General features: G+C 34.6%; 1 pseudogene; it reads left to right on the top strand.

Moving 5' to 3' along the window:
• Positions 1-25,243, top strand: part of LOC109063861 — a 127,756-nt pseudogene that overhangs the window by 48,645 nt on the left and 53,868 nt on the right.

Raw genomic sequence — 25,243 nt, 5'->3', positions numbered from 1 at the left:
TTCTTGAATAAGAAGGTGCGAGAATCTTTGTAAGAGAACGTAAGTGTGTAACTGTAGTTTTTTCCTGAACTCAGTGAGGAGAACTCTCCTCTGGATCTTGATGACCATGGCGGAAGAACGTTTTTGAGGGTTCTGCTGCATCTCACCATGCACGACTATCCACCGCTTGTGTCTGGAGCGCTGCATTTGCTCTTCAGACACTTCAGTCAGAGACAAGAAGTGCTCATGGCTTTCAAACAGGTATTTAACACTAATATTGGCTTTGTAAGTTCCTTTAGTGAATGGTACTGACATGGAACATTTTATAGGCTGTTTGATGGCTGTTGATGTTTAAATGCATACATTTGTTTGCATTTTAATTCTTCATGCATCCCTCCGTCTTTTTCACTATAGGTTCAACTTCTAGTGACCAGTCAGGATGTTGACAACTACAAGCAGATCAAATCAGACCTTGACCAGCTGCGATCTAATGTGGAAAAATCTGAGCTCTGGGTGTATAAGCGACAGGGTGATGAAGGCATGGATGCAGGAGATGGATCCCCAGCAGAATCTGACCACAAAAAGAAGGTGGCAGCATTTATTATTTAAGGCAGAGGTCTTCAGTTACATGTTTACATATTTATGTTGGCTGGCCTATCTGGCCTATATTAATGTATTGTCACTTTGTATGATGCTTATGTTACATCATGTTTTTTTTTTTTTGAGCAATGTGCAATTTAGATGAACTTTAGCTTGTTTGCTAACAAAAAGCTTTATATGCCTCCTATATATCAGATATGTGGAAAAAAAAGAAAGGGGTCATTTTTACCTTTTTTCCTCATAATTGAAACCTTATAGCTTGCTTTTATTTCTCGCTTTCTATTTTTTTTAACCTTATTTCACAATTACCTTTTTTTTCCTGAGGCGGTCTTCCATGCATAATAGCCATTATTATTTGAATGGAATATTACATTCATGCTTTATTTAGTCTGTGTCTGCTCTTTATATAGAAGGACTCTGGTTCAGGCAAAAAAAAGACAGATGGAAATGGCAGTGACAATTACAGAGATGTGAAGGAGGTAAAGTGTCATTCACATACTTCAAACACACATGAACATTCAGCAGTGTAAGGTAGTGTTGGATGTCTCAAGTAGATAATACATCCAAGCACTGTAAAGAATAGGAAAGCTAATTATGTAGCCTCTTTAACAAAAGATCTAATTAACCAGTGCTGAAGTATACGACTGGAGCATGAGTAAAATACAAAAAACAGTGGTAACAGCTATTGCAGATTGGCCTGCTTTGATAAACAGTGTTCATTCACTTCGTTTTCTCCTCCTCAGTTCATCATCTGTCTGTCTTTCTATCTCTAGATCCTCTTGCGTCTCAGCAAACTGTGTGTACAGGAAGGACCATCAGGAAGAAGAGTAAGAAACCAGCAGCAGAGACTGTTGAGGAACATGGGAGCTCATTCAGTGGTGCTTGAACTGCTGCAGATCCCTTATGAGAAGGTGCAGTATATCAGTGTATCCAGTCCAATGAGTGTGGTACTCGCAAAATTATTTGTATGACATACGGGTGTGTTAATGTTTCTCGAATATTCATTTTCAGCTGATGTGGATGGAAAACTATAGTAAAATACCTAATATTCAGCAATTCCACAGCACTGCTACTGAATCTACAGCGTTCAGAGTAGACTGATTCTTGAATAAATGATTCCTATGATCCGTTTCTTTTTAGTGAAACAGTTTATTAGATTCTTGAATGAATGACTCTTAAAATTCACATCTTTCAAGTGAATCAAAAAAGATGTAATGTGCCTCTAGTGTAGTGTGATTCCTGACTGAATCACTCCTATGATTCAGTTCTTTTTAGTGAATCAAAAAACATGCAATACGACCAGTTCATTCGATTCTTGAATGAATGACTCTTAAAATTCAGATATTTCAAGTGAATCAAAACATGTTATGTACCTCTAGTGTAGTGTGATTCCTGACTGAATCACTCCTACCAGTTTTTTTAGTGAATCAAAAACCACTGTGACCAGAATAGTCTGCTTCTTAAATATATAACTCTTTATTTTCTGGCTCTCTTTACTGAATCAAAACATGCAATGCGACCAGTATATTTCAGTTTTTAAATCAGTGAATAAAAACATGCAACATGACCAGTGTAGTCCTTTTTTTTTTTTAATGAATGAATGAATGACTGTTGCGATCAATTAAAAACAAATAAGTTGTGTCTGATTCTTGAATGAATGACTCTTATGGTCCTATTCTTTTTAGTGAATCAAAAATGCAACACATCCAGTGTAGACCATTTCTTGAATGAATGACTTCTCTGAGTTGGTTCTTTTTAGCGAATAAAAACACTTGTGAATCATTCAGAGCAGTTATTTATCTGATTTAAATGACTCACTAATGGAAACACAAGTTATTACTTTCCTTAAAAATCATTATTGTGAAGGCGTTCTGTTCAAGCCATGTTGTATTTAATTTTGTATCACTTATTTACTTTAAGATATGAACAGCTATAAATATTTTCTCACTCCAAATCCAAAAAAAAAGTTTCCATGTTCATTTTCACAGGGTGAGGATGTCCGAATGCAAGACATGAAATTGGCTCACGAGTTTCTTCAGAACTTCTGCGCTGGCAACCAGCAGAACCAGGCTCTGCTCCACAAACACACCAACCTGTTCCTCAACCCTGGGGTGAGCTCTCCATCTCACACACACATCAGGGTAGCTGTGCTTCATCACTCTGGATGAGTGTTGGGTGGGAGGCGAAGACACTGGCGGATGTTCTCGGTTTCCATATTGCTACATCTTAAATCTTAAATATCATGATGATGATTCAGAGTTCATCATCATGGCATCATGACGAGATTAATTGTGGTCTTATTTTTGTGGGATTGTAATATAAGCATGTGGCAGTTACACTGTTTGGATATTGTTAGGTTAGTCATGAAATGCAATTATATTTAATTTAAAATTTCTTCATATATTTTATTATTAGGTATTTACCACAACATATTTATCAGTTTTTTTTGGACGTTAGATCTCAGACTCCTCACAGCAAATTGATGTTCTTTACTCTTTGTTCATACAGTGTTTTCTGCCACTTTTCACTGTAAAGTTAATGATTGGATAGAGGTTTGAACACCAGATTTTGTTTAACATGTATAATTGTAGGGAATGGAAATACAAACCATTACAATGAAGAGAAATTATCAAAAATAAGTAAATTAATAATAAATATATATATATATATATATATATATATATATATATATATATATATATATATATATATATATAATATATAGAAATTATCAAAAATAAGTAAATTAATAATAATAATAGTAATAGTTTGTTGAATACACACGTTTATTTATTTATTTGTTTATTTATATTTTTTGTTTATGTATAAATATGATTTTTCAAAGGTTGATGAATAACCTGCTGGCACTACTTAAAATCTTTTAATTAACTACATATATTTATATTTATATTTATTTATGCTTTTTGTATACAAAATTGTATTTTTCCATACAATTATAATTAAAATGTGCATATTTAATAATACACAGGGTTGAGGAAAGGCCAAAAATGATATCTTCATGATGAGCAAAGATATCAAAACAAGCATACTGGTGTAATAATAATAATAATAATAATAATTGTTGTTATTATTATATTTGTAATGATAGTATCCTTTTAGAGTTTTTGTGGTTTTTTTATTCATAAAAGTTCATTGTTAAATCATTTTGAATTTGTGTTTGTCCTAATAGTTTTGCTTTTGTGAATGAAAACAATAATCTTTGTAAATGTGGTGTTGCACCACTTCTTGCTCGATTTGAATGAAGCTCTAAGTTTTATATTACCCTCTTTTCTGCTGTGCTAGAACAAACCAGGAAGTCACCTCGGAGTGTTTGTTTGTAAACTGTAATTTCATCTACATATATCTGATCTTTTTTGTCATCTGTAGATCCTGGAGGCCATCACCATGCAGCACATATTCATGAACAACTTTCAGCTGTGCAGTGAGATGAACGAGCGTGTTGTACAGCATTTTGTCCACTGCATCGAGACCCACGGCAGACACGTGCAGTACCTGAAGTTCCTGCAGACCATCGTCAAGGCTGAGAACAAATTTATCAAAAAATGCCAGGATATTGTAATGGCCGAGGTGGGTGGGTTGATGTGCTGAAGTTACGTTTGATTTTGGTAAACTGTGTGTATGATTTAACGTGAATCTATTTTTTTTCTGCAGTTGGTGAACTCTGGAGAGGATGTGCTGGTCTTTTATAATGACCGGGCCTCCTTCCAGACTCTGGTCCAGATGATGCGTTCCGAGCGTGACCGGATGGATGAAAACAGCCCCCTCATGTACCACATCCACCTGGTGGAGCTATTGGCCGTCTGCACAGAGGGCAAAAACGTCTACACCGAGATCAAGTGTAACTCCCTGCTGCCTTTGGACGATATCGTCCGTGTGGTTACGCACAAAGACTGCATCCCTGAGGTCAGTGGTCTACAGCTTCACGCCACATCATTTATTTCTGCAACATTGTATTATTGTGGTATCATAAAAGCAAAACAAACTCCACTTGGTTGTTTTACATTGGTCAGATGGTCTGTTCTTGTATAAGTGGGCGATTCTTGGCCAGAATAAGCTGCAGTGTGTACCAGACAAGTCCAAAGTCTGGCTACATGAGACTAGATTGGCACTGGCTGAATTTGTAAAGTCTAAATTAGTAGGTTTCAACCTTCTAAATCCCCACCCCCCCCAAAAAAAAATGACCCCCCCGTCTAGACCAAATATTTCTTCTGATATTTATTCTGTAGTTATGGCAAAGCTGCTTGTAACACTTTTAGTAGGAAGATATATTTAATTAAGATATATTTTATATTAATATATTATATATATAGATATATATATATATATATATATATATATATATATATATATATTATATATATATATTAATATAAAATATATCTTAATTAAATATATCTTCCTACTAAAAGTGTATATACCTCCCACATATATATATATATATATATATATATATATATATATTTGTGGGAGATATATTTAATTAATCAAGTTAGTTAATTCAGTAACTCATTCAGTTAGATTATTTTAATACATAAAACTTAAATAAATAAATAGAATTAAAAAATTTATTAGTTCTATTCTAATGTATAAAACTTTAATTAAAAATTAATTAATTTTTTTTTAGAATTGTAATATCGTTAGATATTTTAAATGCATAGAATATAAATAATGTAATTTATTTAGTTTTTTTAAATGCATAGAATATAAATAATGTAATTTTTAAAGCAGTTCATAAAACATTGAATAAATAAATAACATTTTTTTAAATTTGATTTTATTACATAAAACCTAAATTAAGTTAATTTAAATTTTTATTAAAACAATTAAATTATATGTTTTAGACATTTAACTCAGTTAGAGTATTTGAATACATAACAATTGAATAAATCTAAATTAATTACATTTTTTATTATTTATGTTGTGTGTATACTTTGTTTTTTTTTAGGTCAAAATTGCATATATCAACTTCCTGAACCATTGCTACGTGGACACAGAGGTCGAAATGAAGGGATCTACCACCAGCAACCACATGTGGAAGCTCTTTGAGAACTTTCTGGTTGACATATGCAGGGTAATGGAAGCCGATTCAGGGGATTTTTCTTAACCCCAATGAATCGTTTACATGTAAAGTACCAAAAAGTACCAATTTGTTGGTTGCCAGTGTGCAACTAACACTGTCTAATTGTTGTTAATTGCCTGTGGGTTTTTTTTTTACGTCAAGTAGGAGTGATTCATTATTTGTGGTATGATATGGGGTTTTATTTATATGATGCCTGGACGTCTGCAGTTGATCTGACTTCTTTTTTTTTTTTTTTTTGGTGCAGGAAAGGGCTGAATCAGTGTATGTTCTGACTGTACTTACTGAAGCAAATGACTCAAGGCCACAATAATTCTGTCTATTCTGTATGCTTGTTTCGCATCCAGGTCTGCAACAATACAAGCGATCGCAAGCATGCTGACATAACGTTAGAAATCTACGTAACAGAAACCGTGATGAGTATTGTGACGACATTTTTCAGCTCCCCGTTCTCCGACCAGAGCACTAGTTTACAGGTAATGACCACAATACAGCATAATATATTGAAATATTCATAACATATTTGCAGAACTATATGTTGCTCTCAGTTTCAGTTCAATTTGGTTTACCACCTTCTTCAGTTTCTACAGCAGATTGATTTCTTTGAAGTAAATACACTGTTATCTTTATACATAGGAAACAAACCCTCCAGATAATATCTTAACCCTTTTCACCTCTTCCTCGCTAGGTGGCGCGTCATATGTACGTAAGTATCTGTAAAAGCCCCTCCCCTTCTCTAGCTCTAACCAGCCAGTGCCTTTTGTGAGACCCGTAGGATCTATAGAAATTCAAGCGGTTTCATCACACTCACAGTTTTCTAAAGAATCGGCCTGACCACTGGCGACTGACGCACTGGTCGGAGCTTTCCAAGAACTCTCTTCTCTCGTGCTCTTGCACATCAAGACATACAGACTTCCCACATCTCCATTTCGCAATGTGCGAAACTAGGGCCAATCTTGCCTGCAGATACTCCACATCGTGTGTGAACTGTGTGTTTGTAGAGCGTTGGTGGCTGTGGAGGCTGACAGTTTTCTTGGAAAACCTAGTCTTTTTACTATTAACTGTCTTTCCATGTAGCCTGTCTGACTTTGCAGTTTTCAGATTAAAGAAATCACATGAATGAGCTTTAGATGACATAATTTAGTTTGTTAGGTTTAAAACAGCTTGTAACTATAAAATAGACTTTACAGGTCAAAATAGGTTGAATCTTGCATAAAGACAAACATTTTGTGACATTATTACATTATTCAAATTTTTTTGGTAAATGATGAATAAATCCAATTTAAATGATATACTGGAGTATAAATTATTCTGATATTACAGTAATGGAACAATGCATATAAAAGTAATGAGAAATAGAAATGTATTAATTCTCATAAATTAAAATGTCTCCAAAAATGGGCTTTGTTTTTTTTTTTTTTTTTTTTTTATTAGGGATTAAATGGCCATAAAAAAACATAATCATTAAAGATTTGGTACAATTATACAGTTACTAATTCTATGTAATTCATAAAATATAATCTCTATATATTATTATATACTTTTAATATTACTGTGTGTATATATACATATATATTTACACTACTATTTTTATGTTCTTGGAAGAAGTCTCTATTGCTCAGCAAAGCTGCATTGATTTCTATTTTAACGTATGAAAATGAAATATATTGCTGTGATGGCAAAGTGGAAATTTCTGCTTCAGTCCTCAGTGTCACATGATTTTTTTCAGAAATCATTCTAATATTTCTTACTGTTATCAATGTGGTGAAAACAGTTGCTGCTTGATAGTTTTTCTGCTTAACTGTGATTTTTTAAAAAATATTCAGATTGAATGGAAAGTAAAAAAAAAAAAAAGCATTTATTTTTATATTAAAATCTTTGTAGCATTATAAATGTCTGGTTTACTTTGACCAGTGCAGATACAGAAAAATGTACGTGTGTGTGTATATATATATAATTATATAATATATTTACTTTAGTCTGCAGTTGTAAAGTAGGAAGTACCTCCTAATACTTTGTCGTGTATTGACCCTAAACCTCATTCATTCTTTCCTGGAAGTGTTGCTTCATGACAGCTTCCTTCTCTGATCTCTCACATCTCTCTTTGTTGTGACAGGCCTCCATTTTAAGCAAAATTTCTGAGGTACAGCTTTGTAATGACTTCACGGTGGTTGCACATGGAATGTTGTAATGTAGTTTGGGTTAGACTCTTGTCTAGGCATCCTGTATGAGTGGGAAACTAGAACACTGAGTTTTTTCTTTTTTTCTTTTTCACATTCAAGCCCCTTGTGCGTACTAGTCTAGTTGTCCAGAAAGCATTTGAACCAGTCTCACAAATGAAGCGTGGTAAACATGTCATCCTTCCACTTAGCTTTGTGCATTTTTCTTGTGAGTGTTGTTGGGTTCTCACCCGTTGTGTTGATGGTAAGACGTGTTGTTTCTGTCACTTGAAGTGTTAATACATCATAATTGGTTAACCTTTATTTATAAACCTATATATCTGTAATAAAAATAGAAAAATGTCCACAAATTTGGTTGTATTAAATGTGTAAATGAAATGTGTCAGGTTCAATGCAAGTTAATCTCTATTGATAGCAGTGCATGTGCAGTAATTCTACTAGCTTTACTAAGGTTAGACAATTAAAATGTTTGAGGTCATTAATGTTTTTGAAATGCATACCAAGAAATAGCACGTTTTTTTTTTTTTAAAAATCATTTTTTATTAAAAAGTCTATAAAATAAATATTTTTACATTTATTATACATTTATTATTTTCTGTTTGAATATATTTCATTTTATATTCTACAATAATAATTTATTCCTGTAATGATGAAGCTGTGTTTTAATTTTCTTTATTTTTGTTTGTGTCTTTATCATTTTGATTTAGTAATAATAGTATTGTTTTGCTCCACAAGAAAAAAAAATGTACTATTATCAATGTTGAAAATAGTCGTTCTGTTTAATATTTTTGTGAAAACCATTATTATTGTTATTATTATTTTTTTAGGATTCATGTCAGCATTTATTTGAAATATATTTAACGCCATACATGTCTTTACCATCCCTTTTGATTTATATAATACATCCTTGCTTAATAAAAATATATTTTTTTCTTGACAGGAATTATGTTGGCAACATATAACCAAACATTCATAGTCAAAACTAGTTAAATTATAGTTAAAGGACAATTTAAACAGCTGTAATGCTCAAATATGCACATTTTTGTGTGTAATAATTATCATAAGTACTTTAACTAACATATGAGCTTGACCCATAGACTTCTGAGTCTGATGCTTTAACATCTGTTGAACCTGGAACACTGTGCTGCTTTATTTCAACATTAAAAACCAGAAAGATGTAGAAACCAGAAATAATGTAGAGATGTTTCATTCATTTGAACCTTTTGACGATGTCCATCAGAGAAGTTTCCTCTTAGCTTCTCCATTATTACTAATAATTTTTTTGTCTGTCTCTGTCTAATATAATCTCTCTCTCTATCCTTTTTTCTTTCCTCTCTTGTTGTTTTTGCTTTCTTGTTCTCCAGACCCGGCAGCCTGTGTTTGTGCAGCTCCTGCAGGGGGTTTTCAGAGTTTACCACTGTAACTGGCTTGTTCCTGCCCAGAAAGCCTCAGTGGAGAGCTGTATTAAGGTTCTGTCTGATGTGGGTAAGTATTTGACCATGACCATTCAGACTTTGAAGAATGAACCTCATACAACTCCATTTCCATTATCTTTACATCCAGCCTCTGTTGTATGTTTCAAATAAAAACCAGAGGTGTAAGGAAATGATTTCACCATTTATGAATTGTTTTTTTAATCTTTATATTTTCAATCGTCTTGTTTAGCCAAGAGCAGAGCGATCGCCATCCCGGTGGATCTGGACAGCCAGGTGAACAACCTGTTTGTGAAGTCCAACAATGTGGTCCAGAAAACCCTCCTCAATTGGAGGATGTCAGCTCGCAACGCGTCCAGAAGAGACTCGACGCTCACCACTTCCAAAGATTACAGGAACATCATTGAGAGGCTGCAGGTGAGGGCGAGGTCTCTGGAGAACAGCCAATGAAGACTGACGTAATGTTTTTGTATCTAAAATACTGTGTCACAATAGCTTTAAATGAGACAAACTTAAAAATAGAATTATTGTTGAAATTATTCAGTTGGTCAATCTTGCATATAACTACCTCACCTATATTGTTCCAGACGCATTACAAAATGGAATTTGAAGAGGTGGGGAAACAGGAAACTTGTTCCAGGAATTCATGTTGTTACATTGTTATTGGGAAGTTGAGTCAGTGTGAGATAGAGGTCCTGGGAAATTTAGTCTGGTGGAATGTTCTGATGATGTTTGTCTTTTGGCACTAGACTAAGATCCCAACACACACGCACACACACACACACACACACACACACACACACGTGCCTCATCCAGTTTGAGAAGATGGTTTTTAAAGAAGATTTCTGCAAGATTGTAAATGTTCTATCAAATAAATAATGCATTTAAGTGATAATACATTGCACTGTGTCTTCTCAAACTAAATCAATACATTTTAGCATATACCGGTATAAAATCATGTCTTCAGAAAGGCAACAGTGTTGATGGTAACAGGATTAGCAGTTTAATTTGATTAAACACTAATTGAGGAAAAAACACTTAATTTCAAAAATGTATTTAACAGCATTGTGCTTAAGGTCATAGGTTCACAGGTTCTTAGAAAAAATAATTTAAGTAATCTTTAAATGATGATATTTCATAAAGAATTTATTTTATATATTATTATAGTGTTAAAAGTATTATTATAGTATAGTAGTATTTTAATTTTTAATTTGCATTTAATTTGTTATAAAAAAAATCATTGCAACACGTTGGCTATCATAACAAACACAAGTCAACTTATAAAATAATTTTTTAATTTTTAATAGTTTAATACGTGAAAAATATTATAGAAATGCTGGCTAAAGCTAATGCTAGCTTTTTGTACAGTTACTTTTGGAAGTAAATTATATTTAAAAGTAATTGAAAAAAAAAAGTTTTTTAAAATGGGCAACAGGAATAAATACGAGATAGTTCAAAGCACAAGCATTAAGGAAAGGCCAAAAACAACATCCTCATGATGACGGATAAAAAAAATATATATATATATGGTGTGTGTGTGTGTGTGGTGGTGTGTGTGTGTGTGTGTGTGTGTGTGTTTTAAATTCATGGCACCTGTTTTTGGTTTAAATGGGCCCATATGACAGCATAAAAAACAGATACAGCAACTTGTTGTTTTGTTTCCAGTGGTATGTAGAACTCCCTGCTGTTCTGTTTAACAGAGGAACAGCAGTTGTTTTCTTTCAAAGTTGCAATGTCGAAATTCTGAAAAAAAGACACCTTGACATCAGAAGGTGGTGTTGTGGGTAGAAACATGCATTTCCTCTTGTTTAAAAAGGCTACTTTCATACTCCACTCAGAAGACTGAGGATAGAGGTCAGTGGAGGGGGGTCATCTAGCCTAGGGGAGGGAAGGGTGAGTTAGCGAGTTGCCGGTAAACCATGGCTTCATCACGTCTGTGTCTCCACCCCCGTGCAGCTGTGGCGTGAGTTGGCGAGTATTCAGACACGTTTACACAGCTCACGTCTGTGCTATGAGCCTCAGGGCTGTTGGTTTCAGCCCTTGCTTTGGAAACAAATCATGCCCTTGGTGCTCAGAATATGTGTGGCCTGGGTCCAAAAATGGCCTTCTTTTTACCACACCTGCTAGTGCCACTGAAAATATTTGAGACTGTTTCTTACACGCTCAGTTCATCGCCTGTTTGTTACACATATGAAAGGAATATAAAGTAGTTATTTTTTAATATAAACAATATGTTATAATAACTAAATAAATGTATAATTAAATATTGTTAATATTATTGCATCCAATAAAAATAAAATGTCATACAAAAGTTTCAGAAAAGATTATTTAAAAAAATATATATATTTTTATCCAGCCAGGATGCATTATATGATAATTTCAAAATACACTGATAATGAAAAACGATATTTTATTGAGCAGCAAATCAGCATATTAGAATGATTGCTGAAGGAACATGTGGATCTGGAGAGTAATGATGCAGAAAATTCAAATATTCAGCTTTACCATCAGTAAAATAGTACAATTTTAAATACATATTGTTATATTTTTATATTTGTATTTTTATATTTTTATATTTTTCTAATCAAATAAATGTAGTTGTCATGCAGAAGAGACATAAAAAAACTATCCAACTTAAACTTAGTGTATCATATATGAAAAAAGCCAGTTTCCGTCTCTCTGGGAAGTATAGATATGTGCCATACAAATATTTTGTGAGGTTTTAGTTACTAATATAATAGTTATCCACTGCATTAACGTACTTACTTTCTGTCAATGTCAGTTTTCAATTCCCATGGTTGGTGCGTGGGTCGACTGTCTCCTTATACGTCCTAACATATACGTCGAAGGTCTCTTATACGTCTAACATAAAACACTGTCACTGTGAAGTAAGGGCTTCATTTGCACATGATCAAAATAACTGAATTTGAATTTGATGTGTTTTTGTCCAGACACCCATCGTTGTCTGTCTCTGGAGGGATCGTCTTCTGCGGCCCCTGGTTCAAGCCTGAGCTCTGCGTGTGTTGGTGGACGTACGTACGTCATCGCCCGAGCTGCTCTTCCCTGGATGAAAACACAGATGCCCGACGGAAATGTGAGTTTTGAGTGGAGTGCTTCATCGCTAAGTGATGTTTATTTTCCTACTAAACAAAACTGTCTTAAACATGCTTCCTCTTTTCTTTATGTTATTTTCCTCTCACGGGCTGCATTAGCAATGGTGCAGTACTGGTTTCTTGTCTGTCCTTCAACTGTCGCGCTCGTGCTGTGAGAAGACTGTTCTCAGTCTGCCAGAGCTACAAAAGGGATTATCGGCGTGCTGTGTGTTTGTGCGGCCATCTGTGTTTGGTTTTTGCCGTCTGACGGGCTTCTATGGGAATAGTCCTGAGATGCAGGATTAGCTGATGTAGGAAATGGAGTTAGATTACAATGTTAGCGTCCATTGTGGCTGTCAGTGGGAGCAAAATGACAGTCTGTTAACAGCTCTCAGTTTTTTTTTTCTTTTTTTCAGTTGTTTCTTTTCATTCAGGTCCAGGGTTATTTATTGTTAATAAAGTTTTAAAGTTAGTTTGACACATTGTGAAGTCATAATTTAGCACACAGCAGTTTTACAGAATATTTATTATAAGGACAGTCTTTCTGCAGTTATGTGGGGTCATTAAAAAACATAAAATTAATATGGCAACGTAATTAAAAGTTTGAAAGAAGAATATTAATTTGTGAGATCTGCTAAAGATTTTACATTTTATCATTATCACCTTACTTTATTGACTCCATTTCTTATATTTTAAAACGGCACTTTACTGATTACTTGTTTTTTTTACATTTAGTTTTTTATTTTTTTTTTTTAATTTTTATTTTTTTTTATTTTTTTATTTTTTTTTTTTTTTTTTTTTTTTATTATTTTATTATAGATCTTTTTTAAAAGTGATATAATTGTCTCCCTGGCAATGAAAGCAATATCCGATCCTGTTCCTCATCCTCATCAGTATTGTGAACAAACTGTTATTAAAACAAAACTTGTGAAAACAAACTGGGGTTTTCTCTCTCTTTCAGATTAAATAAAACACACTAAACAGCTTTAGAGGAGAATGAGGAGCGTTTGTGGTATAAAATTTTCTGCAGGACTCTCGAGAAATGATGACGAAAGACCGCGGCTATGGGAAAAGGTAACATACACCTCTGTAGTAAGTTGCATAAAAACAGATTAAAAATATCCCTTTCTGTCTTCTACAGCACTATTATACTCTTGATGAAATTACAAAGAAGCCCTCGGCGTGTTACTGTATAATTTTTGTCCATATTAACCCATAAGAAAAATAGCACAACCAGAAAACAGGCCTCACAGGACCAACATTTCACTTGCTTGCCTCTATTTTTCTCCATTCCACACGTACAGTATCTCGTTTTCAATGCCCTCAACTGTGTCCTATTGCTTAACACTTCAAAATAAACTTAATAAATTAAACACCCAATTAATGTCACTACCATATTTTATTTTTATTTTATTTTTTTAAAAGTTCTGGCTATATCCAGTTTTCTGATTTGTTTTATTTGATTTCCATTTTGATTTATTTGATTTGATTTTTATTGTATTTCTTTTTTTTATTTATTTATTTTATTCTTCTTGATTTAATTTCCATTTTTTATTTTGATTAATTTAGCATATTTTTTGTTTTATATTTTATATTTATATTTATTTATATTTGATTGGTTGTTTATGTTTATCACGTTCTCTTTTGTTTCGATTTTATTTTTGTTTTTTTTATTATTTGTCTATTTTAAATTGTCTTGTAAATTGTCTTTTATTCTTTTTTAGTTTTTATATTATATTGATTGTATGTTTTTTTTTTAAATTCAATAGATTTTATACTTTTGTATCTTTTTATTTGTATATCGTGATAGTTATTATTCTTTTTAGCGATTTATTTTTGCACTCATGAATTCATGGGTTCTTTAACTACAAAACGACAAAATTTGTTCCCAACGTCTTTGTAGTTGGCAACTAATGCTTTGAAAGCTAATGCTAAAAAAATAACAATCACAATAATCTTGTGTTATGTCACTAACGAACATTGTTTGGCATTTCTGTGAGCATCCTTTGATTCCTTCCTTCACAATACTAACTTTGCTGTATGCTCTTCTCTTCCAGCTAATTGCCTTTGATGATGAGCGGGATGTGGCTGAGGGTTTTTTTTTTATTTTTGGTTTTAACAATTATTTTTCTATGTTTAGTGCGGGGCTTCCGCTCACGCGCCAATGTGTAGTCGTCCTAACTTAGTGCTTGTTCTCTTTTCCTTTGAGCTTTTTTGCTGGTGTTTGTCAACGTGACTTCACCACAAACCGGCCCTAATTTTATTGTCTGTTGTCCGTGATGTGTGTTGAGGTTGCGTGCAGTTAACCCTCGCCTGATAGTTTCATGTGTGTTCGTTCAGTGTGCTTTTGTGTTTTTACCACTGGCCTTGTTTTAGATAGCGTGTGCTGGTGAAAATGTGTGTAAAGTGTATCAGCCCACCACACTTTTATTCACACTTCCTCTGTGTAGCGTTAATTCAGTTTTACGTTCCTGTTACATTCACTGCCTGATCACACACACACCCAACAAACAGTAGCTGGTTAACAGGGGATTCACAATGAATCATTGGTACATGTGACTGTTCTCGAACAAGCAATTGCAAAGTAATAACACAGTCTCGTCTGGTATTAATCCAGCCAAAACAACAGTACGCTGATGATCTAGTGAAACTGAAATATAGCCAAACCCAGTTCAGGTAAGAAATTGTGGCTCATTCAGCTGCATTTAATAGAAAAGCTAAAACTGAAATCTGTTTTCAGTCTTAGTTTGTGATTTCTTCATCTGACAAGCCATAAAACTGCAACTTCAACAGTTTATTATCACTATAAATCATTTTTTATTTGAACTTTTAATATGAGGTTTGGAAAGTAAATGCACATATTAGTAGATCATTAGAGTCATCTTTCTGGAAGTGCTTGCATAGAAAAAGGTTTAGTTAAGGTTAGGTTTTTTTATTTAGATTCTGGGTAAATAAAACACTTTGCTGGCAGTTTTCAGCTGATTTTTTTTTTATCTTGTTTTCAAGAACAATTATTTAAACATACCTAAATCAAGATCAAGATGTACCTAAGATGTAAAATCATGATATTTAATCTTGTTTTTCTTCAAAACAAGAAAAAGATACGGCAATGGGGTCAGAAAAAAATACACCTTTTCCCTTTCAAATTAAGATTCTGACCCTCTTGTTTTAAATCGAATTTGTCAAATAAATCTTAATTTAATATGCAAATTTATGCAGATATCATGATGATGTCACTGAATTGGATTTTGAGCGGTAAATATTGGAACAGTGTCTTAGTCAGTGGGAGATTTTCAAACTTTAATTTCACATTTCTTAAAAGTATAATACTGTTAACTTCCACGCACACACTTTAATGATGAGTAAACCTGACCTTGTGGTGGCATACCATTGACTCCTTTTATGTATGAGAGGGGGGAATGTATCTGTAAATTTCAAAGTTTAAAATTAATATTTCTGGGCTTGTTTGAGTTGAAGTCAGGAAGGTAGGTGGGGGTTCATACTATATTTATAGTCACCTTCTATCAGTTCCAGGGATGAAATGCGACACTATCTCTCCATTATAGGAAGACGTGTGTGAATGTTTTTGAACATGCATGCGGTTGTGTGACATGGCTGAACAAGAAAAATAACACAGCTGATGGCATTATTATTTGTTTATATGTGTGTCTGTTTTGTGTCTTATGACAACAGCCTCTTTAGATTTATATATGAGGAGAAGTGCAAAAAGGGCAGTAAAAGGGTGTGTTTATGGGTGTTTTAGTGTTAAATTAAGTTCAGCAGAAACATGCATCTCACAAGATTAAGTAACACCTACTTCTGAGGAAGGGTGAAAGGGTGAGCTGGAGACATTTAAAAATGCAATGTCTGCTTTTTACCTTAATACATTCTTTTACTAGTAAAAGATAACGCTGGAGTGCTGACTGGGGCATTTCGATAAATACAGTGACATGATGCAGGTTATTGACAGCATTTGTCAGCGCTGCTGCTGATTTCACAGAATTTTTTTTTTTAAACATTATTTCTGAAAACGTTATTTTTTTAACACACTTATCTAGATGGGGACATTACATAGACTTCTGTTGTTATATACAGTACAGAATAGTTATACACTTTTTTAACCTAAACCCATTCTGCAATTTTTACATTTTCAAAAATTTTTTGTTTTCTTTATTTTTGTACCAGTTTTTTACAAATGAGGACGTCCCCAAATGGAGGTTTTTGGTGATTTTTTTCAGGTTTTGTCCTGGGGCGGGCTGCTTTTGGGTAGAAATTTGCCCCCAAAATACGGTCAAGTACAGTAGGTACACACACACACCAATTACAATTTTTACATACTTGTGTGTGTGCATTCCATTTTTTTTTTTTTGGGTAAGTTAGGTTTTTCTAAATTGATACTTTTATTCAGCAAGGACACCATAATCAAAAGTGACAGTAAATACATTAATAATATTATAAAAATATTTTATATTTTATAATAAATGGTGGTTCCTATGGACTTTCTGTTCATCAAAGAATCCTGAAAACAGTGAATCACAGTTTAATGAATGAATGAAACAAATATTAAGCAGCACAGATATTTTCAACGTGGATAATAATAAGAAATGTTTCTTGAGCAGTAAATAAGCATATTAGAATCATTTCAGATCATGTGAGGCTGCTGAAAATTCTGCTTTACATCACAGGAATAAATCACATTCAGAACAACAACAAACAAACAAAACACTTTTATTACTGTTTTATGATAAAACTTAATATTGCTGTTTTTACGTACTTTTGTTCAACTAAATGCTGCAATGATGAGTTTACTCGAGACTCCTTTCATAAACAATAAATAATCTTACAGACCCCAAACTTTGAAAAAAGGTAATGTGTGTATAGTCATTCAGAAATAAGTTTCTTTTTGGTTTAGTTGTATTTTTGTTATTGTTTGTTGTTGTTTGTTTTTCTGAACGTAGGACCCCCCAAACCCCCCCCCCCCCCACACATCATTTTAAAATATAAAAATATTTTTAATACTTGTTTTTTATATAAATTATAGAATTATATTTATAGTTATATACCTTTCTCTCCATTAGTGACAAATATATTTATTTATATACCATTTATATACGTATAAACATTAAAATGAACATTACACCAAGGATACAGCCACCTGTTGTGTATCTGATGGATATTTTGACATGTTTGACTGACTGTTTTTTGATGAGTGATGAGTGTCTGAGCCCTCATACACACTTACACGTGTTCACAGCACATGTGTAGAATGAGCATCCCTGCTCATAACATACGGACCTCTCTCTCTGTCTCTCCTGGTCATCTTTATATTACATAAGAGAATGTGTCTCCTGTGTGTCTGTGTGTGTGATGTAAGAGGGATGGGGACAGATAATATGGGCTTTAGGTTGACGATGCAGCTGTGCTCCTGAGCAGGGAAAAGCTTATGTAAAGTGGATGGAGAGAGCAGTGTGTGTGTGTGTATGTGTGTCTCCTTCACCTGGACTGTGCTAGACAATCACAACTGCACAACGTTTCTCTCTCTCTCTCTCTCTCTCTCTCTCTCTCTCAGCCTTAAGTGGTATTTATTTCTTAATTTTTTTCTTGTTCTCTTTTTCCACTTTTTTTCTTTTATTCTCTCTCTCTTTTTTCCTCACTGTCTTTTTTTTGCTCTTTCTTTTTCACTCTTATCTCTTCCTGTCTCTTTCACATTTTCTTTTCTTTCACTTTCTATCCTTTTCTGTATCCATGTCTTTTGTTGTTTTTTATTAATAAGCCTTTCTGTCTATATCTGTTTCTGTCCTACTCTTTTTTTTCTGTCTGTCATGGTGCCTGTCATTATCTTTCTTTCTTTATTTATTTTGGCTGTCTCCTTATCTCTCTCTCCTAATCTCGTAAATGTATTGTTTATATTTCCTTCGTCTTTACCCATCTGCTCTGTTTTGCTCTGTCTCTCTTTCCCCTCCCTCTCTCTCTTTAAGTAGTTTGCGTCAGTTCCAGTAGTCAGTGTGTGTCAGTTGGGGTCTGTTGTCCTCATGGGTCCTTTGTTATCTTCTCCTCTGCACGTCTCCTGACGTCCATCAGGGGGAGCTGTGGGCACATCCGTCCCCGCGCGCGCCTCTGTCCCAATTTCCTCGCCTGTGTGCAGCACGATTCCTGGACTCCCGCCAGCTCGCAACCAGAGGTTACATAAGACCTGCCCTTCTTTTTTTTCCCTCGTTTTTTCCTGGAATCCATGCTCTTTACCAAGAGACGCTGGCAGTGGCAAAGACCCTCCTTTGGGCATGAGGGGTGGGCATATGACGTCCTAAACCCTTGCGTTCTTTTGAGAAAGTTTACATCTTATTAGATTGAAATGCAAAAATTGAGGTCACCGAGCCTGATACCTTCAGGCCAAAAGCTTTAAGACACACATTTATGCTATTGAGCTCGTTATGACAATCAGGTTAAGAAGTGTGTTGGCAAACCCAACCGTGCTTTTTTCGACAATGACAGTGACTGAAATTAACCCTCGAAGCTTCTCACCATTGACATGCACCGCAAAGAATAAAGCTGTGACATCAATGAATGTGCGAGCTGTTTCGTCCCCACACTCGATAAACTTGTGACTTGCACTGGAAGAAAAAGTAGCCAAGAGCTCTTTCAAAAGTCAGTGTTGAATTTAATTTGGGTTTATTTACCGGATGGATGGATGGATGGATGGATGTGCAGATGAATGGATGTGCTTTTATCGATTTCTTGTGGGGAAATTCACAAGAAAGTGTTTTTATAGCATGTGATGAAAGCGTGCATTTATGGTGGCTAGAGAGGGACATTTCACATTCACACCTTGTGTTTTGCAGCAGCATTATTTTCCAGCTGAAAAATGATGTCGCAGAAAGGGAGATTCCTTACTGGTTTGCAGTATTACTCACACAAACATGCGCGTGCGTCACGGTTGTTGCTAATTTAGAACCCCCCCTCTTTTTTCTTTTGTGTTAGAATGGTTCCAGACATCATGCTCAAAAATTTTCCTCTTTGCATCCTTTTAGAGCAAACCAATTTTTTATGAAAGCAAATGCCATTGAGCGTTTATTGCTATCTGAATAATTTTTCTGTAATATTTTTTTGGTTGTTGTAAGTGCGGTTCTCGCACTAGTCATCTTCTTCATTGTCTCTGATGTGTCGAACAAGGAACTGTTTGTGTCCGTGCATGTCGCCTGCTTTGCTCATTCCTTTTTGCTCTTGCACAACTTATCTTTTTGATTTAATGTGTCTTTTCTTGTCTTTCTGATGCAAAATAAGCACCAATGATTGTGGAAATACTTACTCGCTCAATTCCAGGAGGATTGAATGTTGTGACAGGACCAAACAAGTTGCACATACCTTTTTGAAAATCAGCCACACACCACCACACACACACACACACACACACAAACTTTTTTTTTAAATTGGTAACTTTTTAAAGATTAATATTTTTTTTCTGTCAAGTCACGGCTTGAGAGTGCATTACATAACTGTTTGAGATTGAGTATGGATTTTTAAAGCCTATTATTGGTTATAATATAATTGTGGGAACATTTTAGCCAGTCTTCCCTCTGTGATGACCCTTTTTGATAAGAACCCAACACGTAGAATGACCTGCTGAGGTCGATCAAACCCTGCGCTGCCCATAGATGAATATGCAGCCTTCCCAATCTGCAGACGTTTAAGTGTAGAGAAAAGTGTATTTTCTCTCGGGCTGGTTATGATGGACGCTGCATTAATGAGTTTCTAGTTTTGTCAAGGGCATTAACACACGTTCTATCAATGCCAGAGACTAATCTGCATTAACTAACTCATGACTTTTTATCTCCATTAGCTTGCATACCCCCACCAGAACCAGAGGTCCCAGCAGAGGTGTGTCCAACACATATTCGCCCTCCCTGCCAGCCTTGGCTGGGATGTGGGAATATGGGTTGTTGCAGTCAGTAGTTAATCGTCTCATACCATATCCTTACCTCATTGTATTGCAATAGCCTCTTTATCACTGCTTTGAGTCATCTCTGCCCATGCAAATGGGAAAGCAAAGCCCCACGCTGGCATACACCACACTTAGATCTTAACTCTTGATTAGTTTTCCCCCTCAGTATGCAAATATGCCAATAAGCTGACCTCTTTTTGGTCTTGCTGATTAAAGCGCAACAGTTGGGATCTGGAAACAAAAAAAACCCATTCATTTTCTCCACTGAGAAATGACCTGATAACACATGACCTTTCAACACAAGCATACCATGAGCTCGGAGATATATGCTTCTGCAGAAGTCGCAGTTAGTGTGATTTCAGCTTTTTTTAGCCTTTTTTTTTCAGAGTTTTGTTTTTAAAACCATTTTTACTAACAAAATTCTGGATTTTGAAAGAACTTTCCTCTATGGATCTTCCAATCAGAGAGGATGCTGTTACTATGGCGACGAAAAACATGCTCAAAGAATTCCACAGTGACCTGCCTCTCCCATGAAACACTGCAAATTATGAAATCGATTTTTCGAAAGTTTGAATGACAGGCCATCTGACCAATCATATTGCAGAATCTGCCCTTTTGTCCGACAAACACGGCGGATATGTGTTTCTTGTCCGACAAACAAACCAGACAGGAGAGTAAATAAACTTTGAACTTGAACTTGAAAATTGGTGTCTATGATGTCTTTCCTCGGTTGTTATTTTACGCTATAACCAGTAAAGAGAAAGAGATGATTGGTTCATGTGCCGCTTCAGCTGAGGCGCTACAGTGTTGGGGGTAATGCATTACAAGTAACTTGAGTTAAGTAATCAAGTTAAGTTTTTTTTTCCAGTAACTAGTAAAGCAATGCTTATCTTTTTAATTTACAAGAAATATATCTTTTTCCAAATAAGTAAAACCATTTAATTTGTTTTCCCATTTATTGATTGACAGCTCTCCTGTTTTGTTTGTTTTTATTGTTGAAGAGTGTTGAACTTTCTTTTTCTTCTCCTATCATATTCTTCATCCAGTCCAGAATGGCAGCACAATTGAAAGGCTTGTTTGAGTGAATTCACATTTCGTGCCGTCTGAGGCTTATTCATTTTCACTTTTGGTGTGAAAGGGCTTTTTACATTTGCCAAAAATAGAACTTTTTATATAAAAAAAAAACAAAAAACAAAACAAAACAAGCAAGCCCCAGCCCAGATGAGAAACTAAGTAACATAATTAGTTACTTTTTACCGGAGTAACGCAATATTGTAATGCATTACTTTTAAAAATAACTTTCCCCAACACTGGTCACGACACATTAAAGAGCCACAAAATGATATTTATGTTTGAGTTTTTTAGAAAAGACTACAAAACAATATTTATTGTTTTAATTCCTTTTAAAAAATTACAAAATTTCAAAGCAGAGACTTTATTTCAAAAGTAACCTACTCTGTCTTGTCTGTCTGTGCAATGTCAATGCCTCTTTGTTTTTTATTTTTCTTTGTATTTTGATATTTTGTCTCTTCTGTTGGCGTGTTGTCAGTTTCCTCTTGGCTCTGCAATGTATTTTCCACTGATTAAAAAAAATATATATTTTATTGTAATTATTAGTATGTTGAATTTAATAAAAATAATATAACATAACTTAAAATAACACAATAATGTATCTTTTTTAAACAATTTTCACATTCTACTGTCATATCTGTTTATCATTTGCAGTGCTTCATGGGATGTGTAGTTTATTGCTGAACAAAGATGAACAAAGTCTTGTACTTTGTGACTTTTCTCTGATTTATTTACTTATTGATTGATTTTTTGTCTGTGGAGAAACTGAACGAGGGAAAAACCAAGGCTGCTGAAAAATGGCGTGTCACTGTTGTACATTTTGCATGTGCCCAAATATGTCTGTGTATATGACAGACAGGGAGAAGAAAGTGCGAAAAGCAAATGTGCTGCTTTACAAAGGCAGCTGAGGGCACAGGATCCATTACATAATCTGGATAAAAGTTTTCTCTCTCTGTCTCGGTCTCATTTCTCTCACTCATGGCTTACATTTCTAGCTTTGGCGCCCTGTGTGGTGCTTATGTAATTAACATGGTTTCATTCCCACTATTGCCGACCCAAAACAGATGGCCTGTAGAATAGGTTAGGGAAGTTTGATGCTGCCAAACAACCTTCCTGTTGAGTTGTTATTCATTAAAGGGCAGGGGATTCAAAAACAAATATTATGAAATGCATTATTTATTAGTTTTCCTATTTTACCCCCTTTCCTACTTCCTTTAAGCGATTGTTTTAGGATTTTATGGATAAACTAAAGCTCATGTTACTCTGCTCTGCATGATGTTCCCCAGCGGCTGTCTGCTCCCACACACACACACACATTCACATACACACACCATGCCTCTCCTTTAACTGCATGATGTAATATGCCCCACTTTTTCATGCATGTCAAAATAGTGACTAAGGTTCTCAGGCTTGACCCCTTTCTTTTTTATGCTTGTCATTTTTCTTCCCTCCTTTTTGCTTTCTGCTAACTCACGTCACTCAGGAGTTTGATCCAAACCAGCCCCAGAAGCAACTGGAGGATCAGAGAAGGGTAGGTAAAGAAACGGGGTACGTGATGCACACCCTGGCCACTGCTTGAGCCACTCATTCACAAACTCACCCTTCAAACCCTCCTGTCTGCTCCACATGGGTGGAAGTTTCACCTAAAAAAACAGGATGACTATTTTCTTTAGGTCTTAGGTTTCTCTTTAGGTTTGAAGGTGGCGATTGATCTGTTTATAGGTGATAAACATCTTTGTGTTTCCATGGACTCTGGTTTGGGGTGTTTCAAGTGAGCAGTCAAGTTCTGGTTATCTGTGTAATCACTGAATTAGGATTAGTTTTAATTGGTGCGGTGTCTTGTATCTGAGGCCTCTGGTATTATTGAGGTCAGATGCGACCAAGGAAAGGGATCTAGCGTTATCAGATTCTGTCTTCCTTTCTGACCTCTTTCTGACTGTACTAATCAAACGTAACAGGACGAGGTAGGGATTGGTCCTGAGGAGCAGTTGAGTAGCATCCCACATGAAAATGAATCGGGGAACACTTAACTTGAAGTCTGTTCATGTAACACATTATTGAGTAATAATGTCAGTATAATTATTTTTTTATATAATTTTCAATATAATTATATAATACACCTTTAGACAGTTATAAAAAAATACTGCATAACCTATTTATAGTTACACCTTGGCAAAGTAAAGAATAATAAACAAAGTCAAGTTTATGCTTAAAAAAAAATACAGTAAAAGCTGTAATGTTGTGTAATATTATTACAAACTAAAGTAATTGATTGTATGTATTTGATCAAAATATATTATGAAATATTACTATTATCATTTTATGGAATGTAGCTGAATTTTCAGCATCATTAATCTAGTTTTCAGTGTCAAATCATTCTAATATACTGATTTGGTGCTCCAAAACATTTCTTATTATTATCAATGTTGAAATAAGTTGTGCTGATTAATATATATATATTCTTGTGGGTAAATATCTTTTTGTATTCTTTGCTGAATAGAAAGTTTAAAAGAAAATCATTTATTAAAATAAAAATATTTTGTAACATTATGTCTTTACTGTCAATTTTTGAACAATTTAGTGCACTCTTCCTGAATTAACATATTAATATTAACTATTAAACAAAATATTTCTGACCCCAAACTTGAACAGTATACAGGCTTCAAGTTAAATGTTGGAAAAACCCCCAAATCTTCATCAGGCTTTTTTTTGTCTGATGAAGACCACAGTGTCAAAATGTGATATTTACTGTTTTTTTTCTTCTTCTATGATTTCTTTAACTAAAATGTTATCATAAATTCTTTGTTTCTTATTGACCACCTGTGGTAGGTTATGTGTGTTTCTCCAAGTGTGTTTCTCCAATAACAATGTAATATCTAAACTCAAAAATCAATCAATACATCAGTAGCCACATTCGTGTGTCATACTGTCATCTGTGTTTGTTTTCAATTATTTCTTTTTCAAATTCACCATTTGATGTCGGTCATGGTGACGCATTGATGTTTGGTGATGATGAGGTGTCTTAATGCCCCTCACATGACTCTGCCCCCTTCACTGTTGTCAGAGTGAAGCTTTGAGGCAAGTTCTGGTGAACCGTTACTATGGCAACTTCAAGCCGGGAGGCAGGCGAGACAGTTTGACCAATTTCAGCAACGGGCCGCTCCCCCCCGGCGGGCAGATCAAGACTCCTACAGGTTTGTGCAGCACCTTAAGTTTCATATAATAAATGGTACTAAACTGACCTTTTTATATATAGAAACTAACTTCATTTTGTAATTCTAAAGATGACTCCCTCCCCGACCACTTTTTTTCTCTATTCTACATGTCCTATATATTCATAGCCATCGCTGTTGCCAGGCGACAAGAACATGGCACACACACTTCCTGTGTGAATAACCTCCAGACATATCTGCTTAAAAAAGTCTAGAAGGTGTTAATGTAGAAATGTATTTAGGACAAACTGACTGCAGAGGATAGGAAGATGAGGTTTTGGTCAGTTTGACCCAAACTTAACAAAAAGGTCATTTTCTGCTGCACATATACATCATTTTGATTTTATTTACTGCCACTCCTTAGATTTCATGCAAAATTGGTGATTCATCTCCTCAAAAAGGCCTATTCAGGTTAACACTGATTACAGTTTGATTTTGTTGTAGTTCTTTACTGAACGGTTCAATCTGAGATTTGGTCATGGATTGGTTGGATTTTATTTAATGATCAGAACTGAAAAAAGGCAGCAGTTATGTGAGAATGGACCTGTATTTGGATATAATTATAATAACTAAAATTATTTATTTTGTTCCGTATTTTAATAAAATACGTTTTCAGTAATCGTGTTTACATGCACATTC

The sequence above is a fragment of the Cyprinus carpio genome, chromosome A11 (assembly GCF_018340385.1).
Source record: "Cyprinus carpio isolate SPL01 chromosome A11, ASM1834038v1, whole genome shotgun sequence".
NCBI lineage: Eukaryota > Metazoa > Chordata > Actinopteri > Cypriniformes > Cyprinidae > Cyprinus > Cyprinus carpio.
This window is presented reverse-complemented; position numbering and strand designations above follow the sequence as displayed.